Below are 21,995 nucleotides of genomic sequence, written 5' to 3'. Positions count from 1 at the left end.
AACATGGGACGCAAGGGAAATTGTACTATATAGGGAGGCAGGGGAACATTATCACTGCATAGGAAACAATAAGGCTATGTGCACATGTCCGGAACTTCCTCAGAAATTTCCATGGCAATTCCACAACTCCCTGCCACGGGTATAACGCATGCGGAATTGGCATGCGTATTCCCGCTAAACACTAGCGTTTTACAAGCATAATTAGCTTGCAGAATGCTTGCGTTTTCTGAGCGATCTGTAGCATCGCTTGGAAAACTGATTGACAGGTTGGTCACACTTGTCAAACAGTGTTTGACAATTGTGACCATTTTTTTACTATTGATGCTGCCTGTGCAGCATCAATAGTAAAAGATATAATGTTAAAAATAATTAAAAAAATTAAAAAATTGTGATATTCTCACCTTCCGGCAGCCCCCGTAGCCTTACCTCTCCTCGCGATGCTCCCGTTCCCAGTAATGTCTCGCGGCAATGACCCCAGATGACGTAGCATCACGCGAGACCCAAGTCATCACAGGTCATTGCCGCGATGCATTACTGGGAACGGGAGCATCGCGAGGAGCGGGAACGCTGCAGGGGCTTCCAGAAGGAGAGAATATCACGATTTTTTATTTTAATTCTTTTTTTTTTTTTTACAGGTATATGGTGCCCAGTCCTTGGAGGAGAGTCTCCTCTCTTCCACCCTGGGTACCAACCGCACATGATCCGCTTACTTCCCGCATGGTGGGCATAGCCACATGCGGAAAGTTAGCGGATCAATGCATTCTTATGTGTGCAGAATCCCCACGATTCCGCACAAAGAATGGACATGCTGCGTTTTTTTCCGGAATACGATTCCGCCACGGAAAAAAAAAGCAACATGTGTACAAAAATTGCGGATTGCATTCCAATAATAGGATGCTTAATGTAAGCGTTTTTTTTGCAGTTTTATCGCGTTTTTATAACGGAAAACTGCTGAAACAACTCGAAAAATCCTCAACGTGTGCAAACAGCCTAAGGGGCCATTTTTACTGTGTAGGTACAGAAAGAGCGCTATTATTTGGAGTTTGCACAAAAGATCATGTTAACATGGGAAACAAGAGAACTAATACTGTTTGGGGACACGGGAACATTGCCGTTGTATAGGGAACAAAAAAATGGGAATTTTTACTATGTAGCAATAATAATGCTTGGGGCCTGAAGTGGTCACTGTTACCTTGTAGTGCACACAACGGGCACTATTACTGTGTGGGTCAGAAAGGGATGCTGGCATTAGTTATGTTCAGGCTACTGTGGATGTCAAGTTTTTTTGTAGGATTTTTTGTGCCAGGGCATGAACCCATAGACAGTAGCAAGGCAACAGATCTCTGCAACCAGCTAATGGGTGGGAGGGGATGCACGTCTTAAGTTTGCCATGGAGCCCATATGACTCTCGTTACACCCTTGGGCTTGTCATGTCTGTAAATATTGCTTGATATCATAGATAATTAAAATCTGATTTCTATTTAATCCATGTTGGGTAAGCCAAGATTATGATGCACGCAAAGCGAGCCGTATATAGTAAGCTATCAGGGCGACCACGATGATCCCCGTACTCTAGTGTCCAGCTGTAATCACGCTCGTCAACACTGAGCCTTGGTAACCTGCTACTTACTTTGTCGTTTTGTTAGTATCTTTATATTCGCAATAAAGCAATGTCAATTTCTGGGGAAAAAATGCAGCAATTTCAAACAAATGGCAAAACTGTGATAAATGAAATCACATATCATAGCGTTATATTTGTTATCCACAGCATTGGCTCTTTTTACTACTGCGTAAACACCTGGAAAAGAAAGACTCTTAGACCTCTAAGAGTCTGTAGTAAAATGGCAACTGGCAGGGCCAGCATCAATGTTTCCACATGACAGAATTATGTCTACCTTCTTACTACTCTGCCACTCCTACTACTGACATCTATAATCCAAAATTCGTTAAGAGGAGAATCTCGGAGAAACGCCTATAATTGAGTCAGTATCCTTCCTTGACCTTCGCACTTGTTTTAGGTGCCTACAAAAATGCAGATATCTGGCTCTGATAGTTTGCCACAATGCATCATTGTGAAGTCCAGACTGCTTCTCTCAGAGTGCTACAGTATACACTTGTATTACTTCTCCACTGACAGCCAGACAAGCTATTTATTGGGTTCCAACCTCTGAGTGTAAACAGTGTTCTTACTTTCTCACTGCAAATATCTGGAAAATGGTAAGGAAACAAAGGATATTACAAAGCTGTATTGCTTTTTTGTTTTGTGCAGTGATTAAACTTTATTCAACCACTTCAAAGTTTTACAGGGTTTTCACACTAGCAATGTAAATTTTAATCAATATATTAAACAATAGATCTTCTAATAATAATAATTTCCATAATTGGATGTGATTAAAACAAATGCTCCTGTGCTGAGATAATCTTATAAAAGTGTCCCTGCTATGTACTCTGTAATGGTTGTGTCTGACCATACAGGGACATGTTCGGGTATACCACATATATACAGTGTATACACTGCTCTAAAAAATAAAGGGAACACTAAAATCCCACATCCTAGATATCTCTGAATGAAATATTCCAGTTGTAAATCTTTATTCATTACATAGTGGAATGTGTTGAGAACAATAAAACCTAAAAATTATCAACATAAATCACAACTAATATCCCACGGAGGTCTGGAGTTGCAATGATGCTCAAAATCAAAGTGGAAAATGAAGTTACAGGCTGATCCAACTTCAGTGGAAATGCTTCAAGACAAGGAAATGATGCTCAGTAGTGTGTGGCCTCCTCGTGCATGTATGACCTCCCTACAATGCCTGGGCATGCTCCTGATGAGGCGGCGGATGATCTCCTGTGGGATCCCCTCCCAAACCTGGACTAAAGCATACACCAACTCCTGGACAGTCTGTGGTGCAACGTTGTGTTGGTGGATGGTGTGAGACATGATGTCCCAGATGTGTTCAATCGGATTCAGGTCTGGGGAAACGTCCTGCACAGTGTTGCCCATCTGTGGATGTCGGGCACTCAGACCATTCTCATGGAGTCAGTTTCTAGCAGTTTGTGCAGACACGTGCACATTTGTGGTCTGCTGGAGGTCATTTTGCAGCGCTCTGGCAGTGCTCCTCCTGTTTCTCCTTGCACAAAGGCTGAGGTAGCGGTCCTTCTGCTGGGTTGTTGCCCTCCTACGACCCCCTCCACGGCTCCTGGTGTACTGGCCTGTCTCCTGGTAGCGCCTTCAGCCTCTGGACACTACGCTGACAGACACAGCAAACCTTCTTGCCACAGCTTGCATTGAGGTGCCATCCTGGATGAGCTGCACTACCTGAGCCACTTGTGTGGGTTGTAGAGTCTGTCTCATGCTACCACAAGTGTGAAAGCACAACCAACATTCAAAAGTGACCAAAACATCAGCCAGAAAGCATTGGTACTGAGATGTGGTCTGTGGTCCCCATCTGCAGAACCACTCCTTTATTGAGTGTGTCTTGATAATTGCCAATAATTTCCATCTGTTGTCTATTCTATTTGCACAACAGCATGTGAAATTCATTGTCAAACAGTGTTGCTTCCTAAGTGGACAGTTTGATTTCACAGCAGTTTGAATTACTTGAAGTTATATTCTGCTGTTTAAGTGTTCCCTTTATTTTTTTGAACAGTGTATATTGTTGACACGCTGAGGTATCTGCCCGAGGTGGTTTTGAAACCGATCGGGGCCAATTAACCCCTGAAATACAGCTGTCAATCACAACAGCAGTAACCAAGTGGTTAACAGGGGGTTAAAAGGCCTCCTTTAACAGGATCGACCACCAATGATTGTAATCGCTGGTGCTGATCATTGCCATAAAAGCCTGAGGTCATCTGGTGACACAGGGTATGGTGACCTGTTAGATCTCACTGACTCCTGACAGCTCTCAGGCTAAGTTCACATTAGCATTCGGGGGTTTTGCGGAGGGCTGCATACGTCCTCCATTAAGCCCGCCTACTTCTGCAGGCTTTCTGCATACCTATCTTTAACATTGGGTACGCAGGACATGCGGATGTGTGCGGATGCTTTGTTTTGACGCGATCCGCCGACCTGATGGGAAAGCAACAAGTTGCGTCTTGTGCGGACGTCGGGTGCGTCAAAACGCATCCGCATGACCTGCGTACCCAATGTTAAAGATAAGTACGCAGGACGCATGCAGAAGTAGGCGGGGCTTTACGGAGGATGTACACAGCCCTTTGCAAAGCCCCCAAACGCAAAATGTGAACCTAGCCTTAGGCACACAAATACTCCAATGCATGAGACCAGAGATCAAAGTAAAACATATACGTGTCCACAGTGGGACTTAGTGATAAAATAAAGTTAAATAAAATATTTTAAACCAACACAAAAAAAGTATGCAGAAACCACGAAAATTGATTTGCCACTAAAAATGCAGACTTTGTGATAAAATATGGACAAAAAAAAGTACAAATAATTGATATCACCACATCCGGAATGACCTAATCTATAAAACTGTCACTTTATTTATTTCTTATGGACAACACCCTTAACCCCTTAGTGACAGAGCCAATTTGGTACTTAATGACCGAGCCAATTTTTGCAATTCTGACCACTGTCACTTTCTGAGGTTATAACTCTGGAACGCTTCAACGGATCCCGCTGATTCTGAGATTGTTTTTTCGTGACATATTGTACTTCATGTTAGTGGTAACATTTCTTCGATATTACTTGTGATTATTTATGAAAAAAACGGAAATATGGCGAAAATTTTTAAAATTTTGCAATTTTCAAACTTTGTATTTTTATGCCCTTAAATCAGAGAGATATGTCATGAAAAATAGTTAATAAATAACATTTCCCACATGTCTACTTTACATCAGCACAATTTTGGAAACAAATTTTTTTTTTGTTAGGGAGTTATAAGGGTTAAAAATTGACCAGCAATTTTTCATTTTTACAACACCATTTTTTTTTAGGGACCACATCACATTTGAAGTCATTTTGAGGGGTCTATATGATAGAAAATAATGAAGTGTGACAACATTCTAAAAACTACACCCCTCAAGGTTCTCAAAACCACATTCAAGAAGTTTATTAACCCTTTACGTGCTTCACAGGAACTGAAACAATGTGGAAGGAAAAAATGAACATTTAACTTTTTTTTGCAAACATCTTAATTCAGAACCAACAGGAAACATTACATGAATTTATGCATCAACTCAATGATAATGCATACAATATTAAATTGACGTATTGTATGAGTAGGACCATGGTGGACTTTCTGGACATTAAAATTGAGGTTGACAAAGATCATTATTTACAAACAGATGTCTTTAGAAAATCCACGTCGGTCAACTCACTTCTTCATGCTGAATCAGGACATCCGTACAGCACTATTAAAGCCATCCCAGTTGGTCAGCACCTCAGGATGAAGCGGATCTGTTCCTCCGCCCCCAAATTTGAAGCCCAAGCAGCAGATCTTAAAATCAGATTTAAAGACAGGGGATATAGTAATAGAAGCATCAGGAAGGGGTATTTAAGAGCAAAATATGCTCCCCGAGACGAACTGTTGAATTCTTTTAACATCAGTAAGAAAGTGACAGAACAAAATAACGTGGTGAGGTTTATATCCACCTATAATGGTGAATGGTCAACTATGAGAGAGTGTCTCCAGAAACATTGGGGCATTCTCCAAAGTGATCCATTGTTGGCCAAGTGTCTCACAAATTGGCCCCTGATGACTGCAAGACGCAGTAAAAATCTTAAAGATTTATTGGTGTCCAGCCATTATGTCCCCAAAGTTAGTACATATGATTTTGGGTCTTGTGGGCCACCTCGTGGTTGCTTTCCATGTGGTGACTGTGTCTCCTGCCAAAACATCTGTCGTATTGCCAAATTTGACTCAGCTGATGGCAAGAAAACCTTTTCTATCAACTACCACATAACGTGTAATACAACTCAGGTTGTATATTATGCGGTATGCAGCTGTCCAAAAATCTATATTGGGTTAACATCTCGTCGTTTGGGCACACGCACTAGAGAGCATGTGCGCGACATCATGGCAGCTAAAAATGAGACAGATGTGACACAATTGAAAACCATACCACGTCATTTCCGACAATTTCATGGATGTAATCCTAAGTCCTTTTTGATACGCGGAATTGACGTGGTCCAATGTGGCATCAGAGGTGGCAATATTAAGCGCATTTTGGCACAGAGGGAATATCGCTGGATTGCAACACTTGGCACTATGACGCCCACTGGCCTCAACGAAGCTCATGGTTTCTCCTCTTATCTTTGAAGGAGACATATTTTTGGAATAGTTCCACGTGATGTCTCTGCCATTTCCGATCAAATTTTAATTATGTTTTTTGTCTCATATTATTTGTAGTGTGTGTAGCATCCTGGCCCTGACCATGTTGTCTGTGACATCTGATACTACGTATATCAAGGTCCGATTTGAATGGAACTGAGGATCCTATGATGTCATCTCACAAGTGGAGTATTACAAGAATCGGATCACTAATTGGATCATTGGGACGGACTTTTGATATTTAGGCACAGTTATTATACTGTCAACCTAAATGTGTAATTTCGGGGGACATATTACTGTTATGATTCCATGACTTTATACTATATATGACATCTTTAGGAGTACTTTTGTTTCGGGGATACATCATGGCCAAAGCTGGGATGTGATTATAATCAATTTATTATTCATTATTTTTGTGCTTATTTTTGGTTTGTTTTATATGCATTCACCATGTATTTTATTAGCACTTCAATTGTTATAAGCACATTATTCTTTCAATGTTCCCCAATTTGCCTCTTCTCCCCCTTTGGACTTCATCGGAGGGTGTGGGTTCCGTTTTGGTCTTCTGTGGGGTTGCGGAGGTAATATAGTGGGGATTTATTGATTATCAGTATTTAGCATGTGCACTGTGTTTTAGCATTCAGCTGTCATCATCTGAACAGCCTATCATCGCACTTTCATTGCACTGTCACTTTATTATCACTTCAAATATACCTGACACGCGGAGCATGCGTGTGTCCTGGGTCCGATCTTCTGCAGCGGCCCGGTGTCGCGTGTTGGGGGTGTGGCGCCTGCCCGCTCACGTGACCGGTGTCCTCTGCGCTGATGTGAGGCTTGGGACGCATGCATTTGTCTCGGCGTGCGGTTCACCAGTGCGCATGCGCTATTAGCACTTGATCACATGGGTGGATGTGATCACTATTTAATGGGACAGGAAACCTGATTAAACCACGCCCCCTGAGGAAGCGATAACGTTCAAACGCGAAACGCGCGTTGGGGTTACTGACCGGCATCCGGACGGGACTACTACTTCATCCCACATGGGTAACTAACTTGCGTTGTACTTTTCCCTTTTGCAGGCATTTAGATGTACGATCATTGCCACAGTACTTATTTATAGTTATATACTAATATATCTGGTCAATTGGTAATTAGGCAATACTGTGATGTGTATGTATTGGTAGTATACCTACTGCATACATGGGGATTACCTGCATTGGTCTGTGATATACGGTCTTCTCTGTACCTGGATTAAGTCACTATGTGTCACTTTATATTTACATGGTAATTGTAATATTTTATGTATTAAATAAAGTTTATATTAGTTCTGTACTATCTATTGGCTAGTTTTTGACTCATGGTTCTCCTATTTTGGCCATTTTTTTTTATTTTCACAAGTGTAAAAACAGAAATGTAACCATAAATTTTGTTACGCAATTTCTCCTGAATACGCCAATACCCCATATGTAGGGGTAAACCACTTTTTGGGCGCACCGCAGAACTTAGAAGTGAAGGAGCGCCGTTTGACTTTTTCAATGCAGAATTGGCTGGAATTGAGATTGGACGCCATGTCACGTTTAGAGAGCCCCTGATGTGCCTAAACAGTGGAAACTCCCCACAAGTGACACCATTTTGGAAACTAGACCCCTTAAGGAACTTATCTAGATGTGTGGTGAGCACTTTGAACCCCCATGTGCTTCACAGAAGTTTATAACGTAGAGCCGTGAAAATAAAAAAATCGATTTTGTTTACACAAAAATGATTTTTCGCCCACAAATTCTTATTTTCACAAGGGTAACAGGAGAAATTAGACCACAAAAGTTGTTGTGCGATTTCTCCTGAATACGACGATACCCCATATGTGAGGGTAAACCACTGTTTGGGCGCACCGCAGAGCTTGGAAGTGAAGGAGCGCCGTTTTACTTTTTCAATGTAGAATTGGCTGGAATTGAGATTGGACGCCATGTCGCATTTGGAGAGCCCCTGATGAGCCTTAACAGTAGAAACCCCCCACATGTGACCCCATTTTGGAAACTAGACCCCTTAAGGAACTTATCTAGATGTGTGGTGAGCACTTTGAACCCCCATGTGCTTCACAGAAGTTTATAATGTAGAGCCGTGAAAATAAAAAAATCGATTTTGTTTACACAAAAATGATTTTTCGCCCACAAATTCTTATTTTCACAAGGGTAACAGGAGAAATTAGACCACAAAAGTTGTTGTGCGATTTCTCCTGAATACGACGATACCCCATTTGTGAGGGTAAACCACTGTTTGGGCGCACCGCAGAGCTTGGAAGTGAAGGAGCGCCGTTTTACTTTTTCAATGTAGAATTGGCTGGAATTGAGATTGGACGCCATGTCGCGTTTGGAGAGCCCCTGATGAGCCTTAACAGTAGAAACCCCCCACATGTGACCCCATTTTGGAAACTAGACCCCTTAAGGAACTTATCTAGATGTGTGGTGAGCACTTTGAACCCCCATGTGCTTCACAGAAGTTTATAATGTAGAGTCGTGGAAAAAAAACAACGCATTTTTTCTACAAAAATGATCTTTTTGCCCACAAATTTTTATTTTCACAAGGGTAACAGGAGAAACTAGACCACTAAAGTTGTTGTGCAATTTCTCCTGAGTACGTCGATACCCAATATGTGGGGGTAAACCACTGTTAGGGCGCACCGCAGAGCTTGGAAGAGAAGGAGTGCCGTTTTACTTTTTCAATGTAGAATTGGCTGGAATTGAGATTGGACGCCATGTCGCGTTTGGAGAGCCCCTGATGTGCCTTAACAGTGGAAACCCCCCACAAGTGACACCATTTTGGAAACTAGACCCCTTAAGGAACTTATCTAGATGTGTGGTGAGCACTTTGAACCCCCATGTGCTTCACAGAAGTTTATAACGTAGAGCCGTGAAAAAAAAAATCGCATTTTTTCTACAAAAATGATCTTTTTGCCCACAAATTTTTATTTTCACAAGGGTAACAGGAGAAACTAGACCACTAAAGTTGTTGTGCAATTTCTCCTGAGTACGTCGATACCCAATATGTGGGGGTAAACCACTGTTAGGACGCACCGCAGACCTTGGAAGAGAAAGAGTGCCGTTTTACTTTTTCAATGTAGAATTGGCTGGAATTGAGATCGGACGCCATGTCGCGTTTGGAGAGCCCCTGATGTGCCTAAACAATGGAAATCCCCCACAAGTGACCCCATTTTGGAAACTAGACCCCCCCATGGAACTTATCTAGATGTGTGGTGAGAACTTTGAATGCCCAAGTGCTTCACAGAAGTTTATAATGCAGAGTCGTGAAAATAAAAAATATTTTTTTTTTCCACAAAAAAGATTTTTTAGCCCCCAAGTTTTTATTTTCACAAGGGTAGCAAGAGAAATTGGACCGCAAAAGTTGTTGTCCAATTTGTCCTGAGTATGCTGGTACCCCATATGTGGGGGTAAACCACTGTTTGGGCGCACGGCAGAGCTCGGAAGGAAGGAGCGCCGTTTTGGAATGCAGACTTTGATAGAATGGTCTGTGGGCATTATGTTGCGATTGCAGAGCCCCTGATGTACCTAAACAGTAGTAACCCCCCACAAGGAACTTATATAGATGTGTGGTTAGAACTTTGAATGCCCAAGTGCTTCACAGAAGTTTATAATGCAGAGTCATAAAAAAAATATATATATATATATTTTTCCACAAAAAGGATTTTGTAGCCCCCAAGTTTTTATTTTCACAAGGGTAACAAGAGAAATTGGACCCCAGAAGTTGTTGTCCAATTTATCCCGAGTATGCTGATGCCCCGTATGTGGGGGTAACCCACTGTTTGGGCGCACGGCAGAGCTCAGAAGGGAGGGAGCACCATTTGACTTTTTGAGCGCAAAATTGGCTGTCGTGTTTGGAGCCCCCCTGATGTACCTAAACAGTGGGAACCCCCCAATTCTAGCTCCAACCCTAACCCCAACACACCCCTAACACTAATCCCAACCTGATCCATAATCCTAATCACTAACCCTAACCATAATCACAACCCTTACCCCAAAACAACCCTAATGTCAACCCTAACCATAACCCTAATCAAAACCTTAAATCCAACACACCCCTAATCCTAATCTCAACCCTAACCTCAAACCTAACCCTAATCCCAATACACCCCTAATCACAACCCTAACCTTAATCCTAATCCCAAACCTAACCCTAATCCCAAGCGTAACCCTAATGCCAACCCTAACCCTAATACCAACCCTAATCCAAACCCTAACCCTAATCCCAACTCTAACCCTAACTCTAGCCCCAACCCTAGCCCTAACTTTAGCCCCAACCCTAACCCTAGCCCTAAGGCTACTTTCACACTTGCGTTGTTTGGCATCCGTCGCAATCCGTCGTTTTGGACAAGAAACGGATCCTGCAAATGTGCCCGCAGGATGCGTTTTTTGCCCATAGACTTGTATTGCCGACGGATCGTGACGGATGGCCACACGTCGCGTCCGTCGTGCACTGGATCAGTGTTTTGGCGGACCGTCAGCACAAAAAAACGTTCAATGTAACGTTTTTTTGTACGTCGCATCCGCCATTTCTGACCGCGCATGCGTGGCCGTAACTCCGCCCCCTCCTCCCCAGGACATAGATTGGGCAGCGGATGCGTTGAAAAACTTCATCTGCTGCCCACGTTGTGCACAATTTTCACAACGTGCGTCGGTATGTCGGGCCGATGCATTGCGACGGCCCCGTACCGACGTAAGTGTGAAAGAAGCCTAACCCTAAATTTAGCGCCAACCCTAACTCTAAATTTAGCCCCAACCCTAACCCTAAATTTAGCCCTAACCCTAACCCTACCCCTAACCCTAACCCTACCCCTAACCCTAACCCTAGCCCTAACCCTACCCCTAGCCCTAACCCTACCCCTAGCCCTAACCCTAACCCTAGCCCTAACCCTATCCCTAACCCTACCCCTAACCCTATCCCTAACCTTACCCCTAACCCTAGCCCTAACCCTAACCCTACCCCTAACCCTACCCCTAACACTAACCCTACCCCTAACCCTAATTTTAGCCCCAACTGCTCTTCTCCTGCCGGCCGGCAGATGGAGACAGATGGCGGGCGCACTGCGCATGCGCCCACCATTTTCTTACCGGAGGAAGAAGCCGGCGGCCAGGAGGAGCAGCAAGAGGATCCAGGGACACAGGTGAGTATTGTAGGGTCCCCGAATCCCCCTATTTCTCTGTCCTCTGATGTGCGATCACATCAGAGGACAGAGAATTACACTTTGACTTTTTTTTTTTGCGGTCGCCGGTAAACAGTTAATTACCGGCGATCGCAAAACAGGGGTCGCTAAAACCGACCCCGATCATGCTCTTTGGGGTCTCGGCTACCCCCGGCAGCCGAGACCCCAAAGATTCTCGCGGGGCCGGCCGGCCGGCGCACTGCGCATGCGCCCGCCATTTTGAAGATGGCGGCGCCCACCGGGAGACACGAGGAGCATCGGGGGAGATAGTATTGGGGGGCCACCTGGGACCCCTTTTCTCTGTCCTCCGATGTGCGATCACATCGGAGGACAGAGAAATTAAAAAGAGATCGCGTTTTTGTTTTTTTTTTGCGATCGCCGGTAAACGGTTAATTACCAGCGATCGCAAATGCGGGGTGGGTTAAAAACCCCCCGAATCATGTTCTCTGGGGTCTCGGCTACACTCGGCAGCCGAGACCCCGGAGAAAATCCGACTCTGGGGGGCGCTATTCACTTTTTCCACAGCGCCGTTAATTAACGGCGCTGTGGTTTAAGTACCCTTAGCGGCCGCCGTTAAAAGGCATATCGGCGGTCGCTAAGGGGTTAAAGGGAACCTGTCACCCCCAAAATCGAAGGTGAGCTAAGCCCACCGGCATCAGGGGCTTATCTACAGCATTCTAAAATGCGCCAGAGTTGCAGCATGAAGACAAGAAGAGGACATCCTCGTAAGAAGATGGGAGGCCCTGGACCGGACTGCGATGCCCATCGGACCGGACCACAGCGGGACCGCCCTTAGGTGACTATAATTTAACCTCTTTATCTCATCTTTCAGGATACATCTGGGGCTTATCTACAGCATTCCAGAATGCTGTAGATAAGCCCCTGATGCTGGTGAGCTTAGCTCATCTACGATTTTGGGGGTGACAGGTTCCATTTAACCCCTTTCTGACCTTGGACAAGATAGTATGTCTGAGGTCAGATCCCCTGCTTTGATGTGGGCTCCGGCGGTGAGCCCACATCAAAGCCGTGACATGTCAGCTGTTTTGTACAGCTGACATGTGCCTGCAATAGCGGCGGGTGGAATCGCGATCACACCCACCACTATTAACTAGTTAAATGCCGCTGTCAAACGCTGGCAGCGGCATTGAACTAGCCCTTCTGGCCATCAGGCCGGAATTGAGCACATCACTGAGCCCCGTCACATGATCAGAGGTCAGCGATGCGTCGGCATAACAACCTGAGGTCTCCTTAAGACCTCTATGGTTGTTGATGCCGGATTGCTATGAGCGCCACCCCCCTTTCGCCCCATTCAAATTAAAACAATAAAGAAAATCAAATATACACATGGTTCTATACCTTTTCTACAGAAGTTTACAGAGTTCTTAGGAGATGAGTCAGTCAGACTAGCTGTGGGTCCTCGGTGTTATCAAACTAAACAATACGGGCACTTTGGCTGAAAACGTGGAAGGAGGGATGGTGTATCCAAAGCCAAACTTTATTCCGTTCTCTTTCAGGGTGAATATGTGTTTGGGCCAGCTCTAGATGAAGTATTAAAAAAGGCATTTGATAAAAAAAATCACTTCCTGAGCCAAAAGTCACAAAGCGAAAATCCTTTTGTTCACCACGGACCCAACCTCCACAATACAGAGGGAAATGGAAGACGGGACGCTGGAGTTGTCCCAAAGAAGAAAGGGATGGAAATATTTTTCAAAACCAGCACCAAAATAGACAATGACACCAGTCATTTAGGGGGCAGAATCTCACATTTATTTTCCCAGTCGCAGATATTTTCCTCAGACAGAAGAATCCTGGAATCCATCAGGGAGGGAGTAAAAATCGATTTCTTCTCCTATGCGCCACAAAATTTAAAAATAACCTGTAATGCACACGAATAACTACTCTGTAGCGACTCATATTGAACCGGAAAAAGCATAGTCACAGATTCACTTTGCACAAGCCACCACTGCTAGTCAAGTCCTTAAGGGCCAGGATATTCTTCATCCACTCCCGAAGGAGAGGGGGTCTTTATAGAGCATTTCCCACACTGCTGTCACAGGTTATCTGGTGTCTGGTGAATCAGACGATGTACAGGGTGGGCTGTTATGATCAGGTGACCTTGGAGCAGCATGAAAACTTTCACTGGAGTAGGTGGTAACTATACTGACCACAAACCCTGATCTTAACACTGCAACTAGAAGTAGCCGTGGGGTGTGCCTAGCAAAACCTAGACACCTCGACACAGCCGGAGGACTAAATACCCCTATAGATGGAAATAGGAAATTCTATCTTGCCTCAAAGCAGAACCCCAAAGGATAGGCAGCCCCCCACAAATATTGACTGTGAGTAGTAGAGGAAAAGACACACGCAGGCAGGAAACAGGATTTAGCAAATGAGGCACACACTAGCTAAATAGGAAAAGATAGGACAGGATACTAAGTGGTCAGTATTAAAAATCCTTCCAAAAATATCCACAGCAGAAAATAAAAAAACTCCACCATCTAACTAAAGATGTGGAGCGTACATCTGCAACTCCAGAGAATCCCTAGCTTGGGGATGCATTCGTGCAGGGGTGCATTCGTGCACTAGTATTCGTGTATTTTTTTATTCAAAGTACTTTTTTTTCTAAGTACTCGGCAGTTATAACATGGCAGAATATAATCAAGCATCTCTTCTCTCTTCATACAGGTAAACATATCATTCATTCTCTGGGCTGAAATATCCTGCATGTCTATTGCTCCAGTCCCTGACAGCAAGCAGCTTGGATGGTAAACATATCATTCATTCTCTGAGCTGAAATATCCTGCATGTCTATTGCTCCAGTCCCTGACAGCAAGCAGCTTGGATGGTATCTGAGTCATTCTATTTTCGGCATTGAATCCTGCATATATCTATATATGTTAGTCATCCTATTATGCATTTGTTTGTGTTTATAGATATTTAACTCACTTTTGCATGTCCTTACTCAGAGAGATCACATAACTGTTTCAAAGCGGTTTATGATCCATGTAGACCTGGACATTTGTTTATCTGATCACTCCATTTATTGTGTCCTGTTGTCTCAACTGAGTTGAGTGAGTTAAGGCCCCTTCACATTAAGCGACGCTGCAGCGATACCGACAACGATCCGGATCGCTGCAGCGTCGCTGTTTGGTCGCTGGAGAGCTGTCACACAGACCGCTCTCCAGCGACCAACGATGCCGGTAACCAGGGTAAACATCGGGTAACTAAGCGCAGGGCCGCGCTTAGTAACCCGATGTTTACCCTGGTTACCATCCTAAAAGTAAAAAAAAACAAACGCTACATACTTACCTACAGCCGTCTGTCCTCCAGCGCTGTGCTCTGCTCTCCTCCTGTACTGTCTGTCTGAGCACAGCGGCCGGAAAGCAGAGCGGTGACGTCACCGCTCTGCTTTCCGGCTGACCGACGCTCACAGCCAGTACAGGAGGAGTGCAGAGCACAGCGCTGGAGGACAGACGGCTGTAGGTAAGTATGTAGCGTTTGTTTTTTTTTACTTTTAGGATGGTAACCAGGGTAAACATCGGGTTACTAAGCGCGGCCCTGCGCTTAGTTACCCGATGTTTACCCTGGTTACCAGTGAAGACATCGCTGGATCGGTGTCACACATGCCGATCCAGCGATGTCAGCAGGAGTCCAGCGACGAAATAAAGTTCTGGACTTTATTCAGCGACCAACGATCTCCCAGCAGGGGCCTGATCGTTGGTCGCTGTCACACATAACGATTTCATTAACGATATCGTTGCTACGTCACAAAAAGCAACGATATCGTTAACAATATCGTTATGTGTGAAGGTACCTTAAGATTGATTGCTAACGAGCTTTAACACAAAAAAAAAAAAAGTGAGATCTAAGGGCTAGCCTTCTATAAATGTAGACTTAGCTTGGGGATGCATTTGTGCAGGGGTGCATTCGTGCACTAGTATTCGTGTATTTTTTTATTCAAAGTACTTTTTTTTCTAAGTACTCGGCAGTTATAACATGGCAGAATATAATCAAGCATCTCTTCTCTCTTCATACAGGTAAACATATCATTCATTCTCTGAGCTGAAATATCCTGCATGTCTATTGCTCCAGTCCCTGACAGCAAGCAGCTTGGATGGTATCTGAGTCATTCTATTTTCGGCATTGAATCCTGCATATATCTATATATGTTAGTCATCCTATTATGCATTTGTTTGTGTTTATAGATATTTAACTCACTTTTGCATGTCCTTACTCAGAGAGATCACATAACTGTTTCAAAGCGGTTTATGATCCATGTAGACCTGGACATTTGTTTATCTGATCACTCCATTTATTGTGTCCTGTTGTCTCAACTGAGTTGAGTGAGTTAAGGCCCCGTCACACATAGCGAGATCGCTAGCGAGATCGCTGCTGAGTCACAAGTTTTGTGACGCAACAGCGATCTCAGTAGCGATCTCGCTATGTGTGACACGTACCAGCGATCAGGCCCCTGCTGTGAGATCGCTGGTCGTGTCGGAATGGCCTGGGCCATTTTTTGATCGTTGAGGTCCCGCTGACATCGCTGAATCGGCGTGTGTGACGCCGATTCAGCGATGTCTTCGCTGGTAACCAGGGTAAACATCGGGTAACTAAGCGCAGGGCCGCGCTTAGTAACCCGATGTTTACCCTGGTTACCATCGTTAAAGTAAAAAAAAAAAAACGCTACATACTTACCTACCGCTGTCTGTCCCCGGCGCTCTGCTTCTCTGGTCTGGCTGTGAGCGCCGGGCAGCCGGAAAGCAGAGCGGTGACGTCACCGCTCTGCTTTCCGGCCGCTGTGCTCACAGCCAGACCAGAGAAGCAGAGCGCCGAGGACAGACAGCGGTAGGTAAGTATGTAGCGTTTGTTTTTTTTTACTTTAACGATGGTAACCAGGGTAAACATCGGGTTACTAAGCGCGGCCCTGCGCTTAGTTACCCGATGTTTACCCTGGTTACCGGGGACCTCGGGATCATTGGTCGCTGGAGAGCTGTCTGTGTGACAGCTCTCCAGCGATCAAACAGCGACGCTGCAGCGATCCGGATCGTTGTCGGTATCGCTGCAGCGTCACTATGTGTGACGGGGCCTTTAGATTGATTGCTAACGAGCTTTAACACAAAACAAAAAAGTGAGATCTAAGGGCTAGCCTTCTATAAATGTAGACTTAGCTTGGGGATTCATTCGTGCAGGGGTGCATTCGTGCACTAGTATTCGTGTATTTTTTTATTCAAAGTACTTTTTTTTCTAAGTACTCGGCAGTTATAACATGGCAGAATATAATCAAGCATCTCTTCTCTCTTCATACAGGTAAACATATCATTCATTCTCTGAGCTGAAATATCCTGCATGTCTATTGCTCCAGTCCCTGACAGCAAGCAGCTTGGATGGTATCTGAGTCATTCTATTTTCGGCATTGAATCCTGCATATATCTATATATGTTAGTCATCCTATTATGCATTTGTTTGTGTTTATAGATATTTAACTCACTTTTGCATGTCCTTACTCAGAGAGATCACATAACTGTTTCAAAGCGGTTTATGATCCATGTAGACCTGGACATTTGTTTGTCTGATCACTCCATTTATTGTGTCCTGTTGTCTCAACTGAGTTGAGTGAGTTAAGGCCCCGTCACACATAGCGACGCTGCAGCGATACCGACAACGATCCGGATCGCTGCAGCGTCGCTGTTTGGTCGCTGGAGAGCTGTCACACAGACAGCTCTCCAGCGACCAACGATCCCGAGGTCCCCGGTAACCAGGGTAAACATCGGGTAACTAAGCGCAGGGCCGCGCTTAGTAACCCGATGTTTACCCTGGTTACCATCGTTAAAGTTAAAAAAACAAACGCTACATACTTACCTACCGCTGTCTGTCCCCGGCGCTCTGCTTCTCTGGTCTGGCTGTGAGCACAACGGCCGGAAAGCAGAGCGGTGACGTCACTGCTCTGCTTTCCGGCTGACCGGCGCTCACAGCCAGACCAGAGAAGCAGAGCGCCAGGGACAGACAGCGGTAGGTAAGTATGTAGCGTTTGTTTTTTTTACTTTAACGATGGTAACCAGGGTAAACATCGGGTTACTAAGCGCGGCCCTGCGCTTAGTTACCCGATGTTTACCCTGGTTACCAGCGAAGACATCGCAGAATCGGCGTCACACACGCCGATTCAGCGATGTCAGCGGGACCTCAACGATCAAAAAATGGCCCAGGCCATTCCAACACGATCAGCGATCTCACAGCAGGGGCCTGATCGCTGGTACGTGTCACACATAGCGAGATCGCTACTGAGATCGCTGTTGCGTCACAAAACTTGTGACTCAGCAGCGATCTCGCTAGCGATCTCGCTATGTGTGACGGGGCCTTTAGATTGATTGCTAACGAGCTTTAACACAAAAAAAAGTGAGATCTAAGGGCTAGCCTTCTATAAATGTAGACTTAGCTTGGGGATGCATTCGTGCAGGGGTGCATTCGTGCACTAGTATTCGTGTATTTTTTTATTCAAAGTACTTTTTTTCTAAGTACTCGGCAGTTATAACATGGCAGAAAGACAGGGCAGGAGACAGGTAAGACAATCTAAATCTATTCCCTATTCACTTGAAACAGCAAAAATACTCACCATATTTATTTGTATAATCTATATCCTGGCTGCTGCATTCACTCACATTCACCACCCTTGCATTAACTCTTTACACTCCATCCATATCGGCTCCTCTGTCCTTGCCTCTCCTATGTATAGCACTCATGCTCTGTTCACATTGCTCAACAGCACAGAACCATTCAGTCCCACCATCCAACACAAGAGACGCTCTCACAAATCACTTAACCATCTGCTCACTCTTTCGATCCTCCTTCTCCTAGTCGCTGGAGACATCTCGCCAAACCCCGGCCCCCCATGTTATAGCCAGTCAAACCTCCCAACTGCTACACTCAGAAACCCCTCTAACCTTATTAATGTTCCCTGCATGTCTTCTGTCTCTTTGAATTGTGCCCTTTGGAATTCTCGCTCTGTGTGTAATAAACTCTCCTTCATTCATGACTTCTTCCTTTCTAATTCTCTTAATCTCCTGGCTCTTACTGAAACTTGGATCCAGCAGTCAGACACCACCGCTGCTGCTGCTCTTTCATATGGTGGACTACACTTTTCTCATACCCCAAGATCAGACAACAGAGCAGGTGGAGGCGTTGGTCTGCTCCTTTCACCCAAATGTACTTTCCAAGTTATCCCCCAAGTACCCTCACTTGTCTTCCCTTCTTTTGAGGTCCATGTGGTCAGACTCTACGTCCCCTTCTCCATGCGAGTGGCGGTGGTGTATCGTCCTCCCGGCCCCTCTCATCAGTTCCTGGATCACTTTGCCACCTGGCTTCCACACTTTCTCTCCTGTGACACCCCCACCCTTATCATGGGTGATTTCAACATCCCCATTGCCTCTCCCCTCTCCCCATCTGCTTCTCATCTTTTATCTCTATCCTCCTCTTTCAGGCTCTCGCAGCATACTAACTCTCCAACACATGAAGATGGAAACTCCCTTGACTTGGTCTTCTCCCGGCTTTGCTCAGTGGATGATTTCACAAACTCCCCTCTCCCACTCTCTGACCACAACCTTCTTTCATTCTCTATCAAGAACTGCCGTCCCGCTCAGGTCACCCCCACTTTCCACACTTATAGAAACATACAGGCCATTAACACCCAGAAACTTATGAAGAACTTGCAGTCCTCATTGGCCCCAATCTTCTCCATCTCATGTCCTGATTCTGCTCTGAAGCATTACAATGAAACCCTGCAAAGTGCTCTGGATGAAGCTGCTCCTCCTATACATAAAACAACTCGGCACAGACGGCAACAACCGTGGCACACGCTGCAAACACGTTTCCTGCAGCGGTGCTCCAGGTGCGCAGAACGGCTGTGGAGAAAATCTAATCTACCCGAAGATTTCATCCATTATAAGTTCATGCTAAAGACATACAATTCTGCCCTTCACCTCTCCAAACAAACCTACTTCAACACCCTCATCACCTCCCTGTCCAATAACCCTAAACGTCTCTTTGACACGTTCCAGTCCCTACTCAACCCAAGAGAGCAGGCCCCAACCACGGATCTCCATGCTGACGATCTGGCCAATTACTACAAAGAAAAAATTGACCACATTCGACAGGAAATCATCTCCCCATCTCTTCATACCATGCACTGTCCTCCCTCCCCCACTGCATCTAGTTCACTCTCTGACTTTGAAGCAGTTACAGAAGAAGAAGTAAGCAGGCTCCTTGCATCTTCTCGTCCGACCACTTGCACCAGTGACCCCATTCTGTCACATCTCCTCCAGTCCCTTTCCCCGGCTGTCACCTCTCACCTAACAAAAATATTCAACCTTTCCCTCACTTCCGGTATTTTTCCCTCCTCATTTAAGCATGCCATCATACATCCATTACTTAAAAAACCATCCCTCGATCAAAACTGTGCCGCAAATTATAGACCTGTCTCTAATCTTCCCTTCATCTCTAAACTCCTCGAACGCCTGGTCCACTCCCGTCTTACCCGCTATCTCTCAGATAACTCTCTTCTTGACCCTCTTCAATCTGGCTTCCGCTCTTTACACTCTACTGAAACTGCCCTCACTAAAGTCTCTAATGACCTACTAACAGCTAAATCTAATGGTCACTACTCCATGCTAATTCTCTTGGATCTCTCTGCAGCATTCGATACTGTGGATCATCAGCTCCTCCTCACTATGCTCCGCTCCATCGGCCTCAAGGACACCGTTCTCTCCTGGTTCTCCTCCTATCTCTCTGACCGATCCTTCACTGTATGTTTTGCTGGTTCCTCCTCCTCTCACCTTCCCCTTACTGTTGGGGTTCCTCAAGGATCAGTCCTAGGCCCCCTCCTCTTCTCGTTGTATACTGCCCCTATTGGACAAACAATCAGTAGATTTGGTTTCCAGTACCATCTCTATGCTGACGACACCCAATTATACACCTCTTCTCCTGTTGTCACGCCGACCTTTTTAGAAAACACCAGTGATTGTCTTACCGCTGTCTCTAACATCATGTCCTCCCTCTATCTGAAACTAAACCTGTCAAAAACTGAACTCCTCGTGTTCTCTCCCTCTACTAACCTACCTTTGCCTGACATTGCCATCTCCGTATGCGGTTCCACCATTACTCCAAAGCAACATGCCCGCTGCCTTGGGGTCATCCTTGATTCTGAGCTTTCATTCACCCCCCACATTCGATCACTGGCTCGCTCTTCTTACCTGCATCTCAAAAACATTTCTAGAATTCGCCCTTTTCTTACTTTCGACTCTGCAAAAACTCTTACTGTTTCACTTATTCATTCTCGTCTGGACTATTATAACTCTCTACTAATCGGCCTCCCTCTTACCAAACTTTCCCCACTCCAATCTGTCCTGAATGCTGCTGCCAGGATCATATTCCTCACCAACCGTTACACCGATGCCTCTACCTTGTGCCAGTCATTACACTGGCTACCCATCCACTCCAGAATCCAGTACAAATCTACTACCCTCATCCACAAAGCACTCCATGGTTCTGCACCATCCTACATCTCCTCTCTGGTCTCAGTCTACCACCCTACCCGTGCCCTCCGCTCCGCTAATGACCTCAGGTTAGCATCCTCAATAATCAGAACCTCCCACTCCCGTCTCCAAGACTTTACACGTGTTGCGCCGATTCTTTGGAATGCACTACCTAGGTTAATACGATTAATCCCCAATCCCCACAGTTTTAAGCGTACCCTAAAAACTCACTTGTTCAGACTGGCCTACCGCCTCAATGCATTAACCTAACGATCCCTGTGTGGCCTATTTATATACAAAAAAAAAATAAAAAATAAAAAAAAAAACAGGTTCCTCGCATCATGTTCTCATTCACTTTATGCAGTTAATAGCCCTCTGTGTCTGTACTGCTACATACTTAGGCAGTTAACTGGTTCATGCAGCTTTACATGAACACCCGAGCCTTACACTATGGCCGGTCCGAATAACTAAAGCAATTGTTACCATCCACCTCCCGTGTCTCCCCTTTTCCTCATAGTTTGTAAGCTTGCGAGCAGGGCCCTTATTCCTCCTGGTATCTGTTTTGAACTGTATTTCTGTTATGCTGTAATGTCTATTGTCTGTACAAGTCCCCTCTATAATTTGTAAAGCGCTGCGGAATATGTTGGCGCTATATAAATAAAAATTATTATTATTATATTATTATAATCCAACAAGACTGAGAAAACACTGACAAAGTCTAAGCTGGACAAGAGAAAAACAAATGAATAGCACAGAATATAAGCACACTGCATGTGTGCCACAGAAACAAAAACCAGACACTTATCTTTGCTGAATTGGCAGCTAAGCAGGAGAAGCCAGAAAGTGATCCAACACTTCACAAGAAACATTGACAACTAGCAAGGACTAATGAATCCTGCACACCTAAATATCCCAGTCAGAACTGCAATCAGTAGAGACACCTGGCCAGGACTGCGACTC

The sequence above is a fragment of the Ranitomeya imitator genome, chromosome 6, assembly GCF_032444005.1.
Source record: "Ranitomeya imitator isolate aRanImi1 chromosome 6, aRanImi1.pri, whole genome shotgun sequence".
Classification (NCBI taxonomy): domain Eukaryota; kingdom Metazoa; phylum Chordata; class Amphibia; order Anura; family Dendrobatidae; genus Ranitomeya; species Ranitomeya imitator.
Note: the sequence above shows the minus strand (reverse complement) of the source record.